The 5,710-nt window shown below is 35.4% G+C and overlaps 1 long non-coding RNA gene across 1 annotated transcript; it reads left to right on the top strand.

The window, feature by feature from the left end:
- The first annotated feature begins 925 nt into the window (after positions 1 to 925).
- LOC144969597 (uncharacterized) lies at positions 926 to 5,487 on the top strand. The gene is made up of 3 exons (XR_013644777.1): positions 926 to 980; positions 1,403 to 1,499; positions 4,978 to 5,487. It is a non-coding gene; the product is annotated as an uncharacterized LOC144969597 (long non-coding RNA).
- Positions 5,488 to 5,710: the final 223 nt, after the last annotated feature.

Below are 5,710 nucleotides of genomic sequence, written 5' to 3' on the forward strand. Positions count from 1 at the left end.
AGATGAAATAACACAGTTGAGAAGAAAATAAGGCGATCTTATTATTTGATTAAGGGATTGAAAAAGTTATTCTGATCCATAATTTCATCGCAGTTTTTGCCATGTTAAATGGACAGTAATATTTGCTTGTTGCTCTTTGGACAGGACGCATAGCGTCTATCGCAAAGTACCAGCATCCTGCTGGAATTGCCAACCCTATCATAATATGTTATGATGACGACAATATAAATAAATTTATGGTAACAATGATGATAATAATAATAATAATAATAATAATAATAATAATAATAATAATAATAATAATAATAATAATAATAATAATAATAATAATAAAATAATAATAATAATAATAATAATATATAATAATAATAATAATAATATAATAATAATAATAATATAATAATAATAATAATAATAATAATAATAATAATAATAATAATAATAATAAGAATAATAATAAGAATAATAATAATAATAATAATGATAATAATAATCACAATAATAATATAATAATAATAGTAGTAGTAATAATAATAGTAGTAGTAATAATAATATAATAATAAAATAATAATAATAATAATAATAATAATAATAATAATAATAATAATAATAATAATAATAATAATGATAATGATAATAATCACAACCATCATCATCATAATCTGTTTCAACATTATACTCAAGACAAATTAAAAGAGATTGAGATGCGGTACGCAGCTTAAGAAAATATTTGATTAAACGATAGATACAGACAGAAGTTTGGGTTTGTTTTTTTATTTTTTTTTCTTCTTAACTAACCAAAAACAAAACAGATAGAATGAAGAAAAAAAACAAGGCAGGGGGAAGAAATAGAATAAATACAGGAAGGAATGAAGTTAGAAAATACAGAGGATGAGATTAGAACGGCACGCGCGTGGCCCGATTTGCTAAGTGGGCATTCGTGTTTGATTTTCACCATGGTGGCTCGGGCCGTTGTTGTGGTCAGTGTTTTCTCTCCGTTTCGTCCCTTTGATCTCATTCATCATCGAAGGGGGGTTTGTTTCAACAAACTGTCCTGTAAACAATCAGAGTTTTGTTTGAGTTGATTTTAATTCCGTTAACCCTCTCCTTACCAACCATAGGAAAACCGTCACATTCGTTACAATCCAACCAGCACTTTTATCATTCAGATTTCTTTTGTAAATCACAATATTGAAAGAAAAATCATTTATTATAGCTATAAAAACGGGACACTGTGTTGTAGAGTTCATTTTGCTGATCAATATTATGTATAGAATGTATTTGTTGCTTTTCTGTTTAAGTAAGAAAAAACTATTGATGTGTTGGGTGGGTGTGAAGTTTTGGGAAAAATTCTGAAAATGGCTGGTAAGGAAAGGGTTCAACAGCACGTTTATTTCTTCAGTCAGAGTAGATACATTGATGCAGCGACGCTGTGGATTGGATGGCCAAATTTTGTAATAATGGATTTCATGAAACAATTCAGAAATAAATGAAAAAAGGTGAGTATTTAACAGCTTCTAAAAAAAACCTAAATAAATGCCGAACATGAAACGTTTCGGGCTCAAACCCCTTCTTCAGCCCAATAACAAATCCAACAATAAAAACATCAATACATACATCACTTAAAATCGAGACAGATGGTATTGAAATATTTGGCTCGTCTGTTCGTAAGAAAAAGGTTCTTGAAATATTTGAGGTTTTGGACTAAATCATGATTTTAACGTAAAATAATAATAATAATAATAATAATAATAATAATAATAATAATAATAATAATAATAATAATAATAATAATAATAATAATAATAATAATAATAATAATAATAATAATAATGATAATAATAATATATACAAAAAAACGTTTTTAAATTCCCTTTATTCATCCCATAATGGAAATTTGTCTTTAAGGTCTATTCCAAGGGAAGACTGGAATGACCCAGGCGTTAGCCTCAGTGCAGTACCGGAAACTGGGCTAGGGCGTAGTGATTTGCTCAAAGCCACATAGCACAGCGGATATTCGAACTCGGCACCATTTTGGGTACGGAGCAAAGACCGTAGCCAAGAGCCACGCTGCTCCCATCCAAAAAAAAAACAAAAAAACAAAAACAAAACAAAACAAACAAAATACCCTGCAATACTTTGCAGTGTCAATACCTTCTTTTTTATTTTTTTCTTTATTTTTTTTAGTGTGCTATCTCATGTATTAGTATGTGAAACTTGTCGCTTACGGTAATCGTTGAAATCAACGACAATAACACCGATGTATAACGGTGGGTAACATGTAATGAGAATCATTGTTTGTCTATACAAGTGAACCCGTCGTGTGGTCAACGGGAACGACTCGATGGTCAATCTTTGATGTTCTCTGGTCAGGAGTTTGCTCTCCCGATCTAGTTCATTTACTCGCATGGCAAAAACCACTCGACACGTTTGTGATGCTGATTTGTTGGACTTCCAACTGTAATGAATAACAATGTGGGTTCCCATCCCCCCCCCCCCCCCCCCTTCTCTCTCTCTCTCTCTCTCATTGTTGGACTTCTATCTGTAATGAATAACAATGCGCCCCTCTCTCTCTCTCTCTCTCTCTCTCTCTCTCTCTCTCTCTTTCTCTCTCTCTCTCTCATTGTTGGACTTCTATCTGTAATGAATAACAATGCGCCCCCCCCCTCTCTCTCTCTCTCTCTCTCTCTCTCTCTCTCTCTCTCTCTAATTGTTGGACTTCTATCTGTAATGATACAATGTGCCTTCTCTTTCTCCTCTCTCTCTCTCTCTCTCTCTCTCTCTCTCTCTCTCTCTCTCTAATTGTTGGACTTCTATCTGTAATGAATAACAATGTGCCTATCTCTTTCTCTCTCTCTCTCTCTCTCTCTCTCTCTCTCTCTCTCTCTCTAATTGTTGGACTTCTATCTGTAATGAATAACAATGTGCCTATCTCTTTCTCTCTCTCTCTCTCTCTCTCTCTCTCTCTCTCTCTCTCTCTCTCTCTAATTGTTGGACTTCTATCTGTAATGAATAACAATGTGCCTATCTCTCTCTCTCTCTCTCTCTCTCTCTCTCTCTCTCTCTCTCTCTCTCTCTCTCTCTCTCTCTCTCTCTTCTCCTTTCTTATCTCACTCATAATAAAAAGTAGTCCTCCAGAACGTAATTTAGGCCCATGGAGCCGGAATTTATCCCAGTTTCTATAGCGTGAAACAGACAATAACAAGTGCCTGCTGCTTTTTTTTTTTTGTTTTTTTTTTTTTGTTTGGATTGGATGTTAATTAATAGCAAAGTATTTTCCACCAGATCGAAAGGACCCAGCAACTCAATCACTACTGGGTGAAAATGAATCTCGTCTTCACCCGGATTAGATCTGAGTCCCCTTGAATGTGAAGCGATTGCTCTACCAATTGAGTTATCGTAACCTTCTTTCTCTTTTATTGACACCAAAACATTTACTGTTTTGTCATGGACAATTCTCTCTGTTATCCTTTTGCAGTCTAGAAATCATGTATAATATTGACGAAATTGGGAGTTTTTGAACTCTGAAACTGAAACAAATTTTTTTAATGTCATTAAATTCTATAATTTCTTCTCTGGCATACAAATTTCGATTCTCTGATTGAGTCCAAAAAAAAACAAAAAAGAAAAAAAAGTGGGGGACGAAACATGTTGCCTGTTCGGTGATAATACAATTGATTATTTATCGAATCAGGCAACGCCGTTAACGGCCAAGGCGTAGGTACTCATTTTACACCTGAGCACGATGAGAGAATGTGAGTAAAGAATCTTTTCCAAGGCCCTCAACTATGCGCCGATCAAAGCTAGACTCGAACCCTGGACTTTTCAGTCCGAAGGTGAGCTTCAGTGTCATACCACATGACCACATAGCCGGACGTATTCAGCAAAAATTATTATCATATCATATCATGTAAAGGGTGATTTAGCCCAACTGGCCTTTTAATACCCCGTGTAATGGTATTAATTTTTTTTTTAATTGAGCTTTTATACAGCGCAATATCCACTAAATGTGCTCAAAACGCTTTACAAGGGTTCCCTGGTCAACAGCAACATTTAACATGCAGGACGGGACACGACGCCTGTTAGGCGATATTACAATTTTTCGGACAAAGACAACTCTGTTAACGGCCAGGTACTCATTTTACACCTGAGTACGGTGAGAGAATGTGAGTAAAGAGCCTTTTCCGAGAACTCAACTATGCGCCGAGCGCGAGGCTCGAACCCAGGACCTTCCGATCCGAAAGCGAGTGTCATACGACAAGACCACATAGCCGCACATCATTATCAATGATTGTCGTTAAAAAAACATTTATCTTCAGCCAACCTCATACTTCGTAAAAGATTTCAATGTTTCGCATCTAATCATCCCCAACATAATATGCAACTATGTGGTCTAGTGGTATGACACTCGCTTTCGGATCGGAAGGTCCTGGGTTCGAGCCTCGCTCGGCGCATAGTTGAGTCCTTGAAGAAGGCTCTTTACTCACATTCTCTCATCGTACTCAGATATAAAATGAGTACCTGGCCATTAACATCGTTGTCTCTGTCGGGGAAAAAAATTGTATTATCGCGGAACTGGCGTCATGTCTCGTTCTTTATCTTACGTGTTGCTGTTGGTTAGGGACCCTTTTTCAAGCGCGTTGATAACTTTTAGTGGATACTGCGCTGTATAAAAGCTCAATTTTTAAAATAATACCGTTGCAATGTTGTGTCTCATTTAGTTCAGTGAATACTGCTCCCGTTTTGTCTACTCATCACACAATAAGGCTCTTAAACAACAAAGTGATGCGAGTAGCAAGCTGATGACAGACCTTGTCATGGGCAACAAAATAACACAATGAGGGTAAAGGCATAGAAATCGAAACAAGAAAGGAAAGAAAAAAACATAAACACAATACAAAGTGTTGAAATCATGTCCACGATTTATTTACTTCAATTTCACACCAAAATTCCTCTTCACTATTTTTTCTCCCCCAGACATTTAACTCATCAAAATAAACAAGAGTCATGTACATCCATCCCGAACCCTTCACTCCCTGCGTCGCTGACGACCCCACGCAGAGTGGCTCATAGGGAATTCATGCCGGGAACTCCAGAAAGAACAACAAGGCCCTAATCAGACCAAGGCGCCCTAAACTTTGATGTGTGACCTTTTACATGAGGTGTACGATATTGGGATTATAGCAGATAGACCCGGCTGGGTCTATGTTAAAACGTTGATCACAGGGCAGCAACTGAACAAATCATAGATATTAACAAAAATGTAATGAATTCGATTCCTTCTTTCAGACGAATTAAGTTCTTGCGATTTAATCAAATAAATTAATATTGACAATTGAGACGGATTTTACAACAATGTATTGCTTCAAAAATAAACAAATGGGTGTATAAAATAAAAATAACGAGCTGTTTGCAGATGAAGTCTTTCTTGTGAAAATAATCGTCTGATAGTGATAGTCTCACGGTATTGGATTCTCGGGCAGACGAAATTCCATCGCATCATTTCTGACGCTGTCATACTGTATTGTTCTGATTATTATTACATAAATAAAATATCCTCGTAACTTGAAATGCGTGTACAATCCGTTTCTTTCTTTTTTTTTCTTCTCCTTTATCATTCATTTCTTGTTTGTTTTGTTTCGTGTCAGTAGTTATTGAATTTGCTCATCACATTTAGATAATAATCATTTCGCCATTCACTAGAAAAGTG

This window comes from Berghia stephanieae, chromosome 3 (assembly GCF_034508935.2).
Source record: "Berghia stephanieae isolate SIO BIC M18660-M18661 chromosome 3, UCSD_Bste_1.3, whole genome shotgun sequence".
Lineage (NCBI taxonomy): Eukaryota > Metazoa > Mollusca > Gastropoda > Nudibranchia > Aeolidiidae > Berghia > Berghia stephanieae.